The sequence below is a fragment of the Octopus bimaculoides genome, chromosome 6, assembly GCF_046866305.1.
Source record: "Octopus bimaculoides isolate indiv1 chromosome 6, ASM4686630v1, whole genome shotgun sequence".
In the NCBI taxonomy this organism is placed as follows: Eukaryota; Metazoa; Mollusca; class Cephalopoda; order Octopoda; family Octopodidae; genus Octopus; species Octopus bimaculoides.
Window position 1 is genome coordinate 12,275,361 of NC_142933.1, and position 963 is coordinate 12,276,323.

Genomic DNA, 963 nt, shown 5'->3' on the forward strand with positions numbered 1-963 from the left:
GCTTTGACTGAAGTTAGATACAATAAGGTCAAGACGCCATGATGTCACAAATACCCTTTATATCGGAGAATCGTGGGTGTTATGAACACACATCGTTTAAAGGGAGATGTTATCCGATGACGTAAAACCACAGTGGTAAAATTGATAAGTTCGAATCTGCTACAACATATTAAAAAAAAGATATGTTATTGTTTGGATTCTTATTGTCTTGCTTGTACAATAACTCAAGAATTATTATCAGGCTGACAGACATCAGCACAAATTAGCAAAGAATTTGTTTGCTGATTTCTATAAACAAGAGCCGCTGTCCATGTTAGGTTCATTGATCCGGTGAAGTCGCTTTGAGTGAGAAGACACAAAATAAGATGAAATCTCACCGTGTCTGAATGGCCTCTTACTTCGATGAATCGTATTATGAACAAAAGCCGTCTGGTGGGTGACTTTCTCCTATGACAATAACAACAATCATCAATCGTTCATTCAAGTTCGAATCTTTCCGAACAGAGCAAAATAATGGATGGGGTTCGATGTGATGACAGAACAAGTGTTAGATTCAAAGGTGACAAAACAATGCTGTAAGTTGGGTGAGACGAGTCGTTGAGGTGACTAACTTGGATAGATATCACATCGGGAAAAGTTTGGCTTTTAAAACTAGAAGTCTGGTTCTAGAACAAATCAGAGAGTCTAGAGGAATTATCTGTGAAGGAGATCTCTGAAATGTGATGACTTCATAAGGGGCGACCTAAGACAGATGTCATAATTGGGAGTCTAGAAACAGCAGTGCTTCATATGGTCGCTCGACCTGCTAGAAACTGTTGTGATAGTCTCCCAGATCATACTCCAACACTTTAACAAATGCTGGAAAACATCGGAGCATAATGCAGGTCCAGATATGCTAGAGAGCTTTACACTACGCCATATATTGAAGATATGTGAAAGCGATGGCTTTTTCGTTAGGGCATT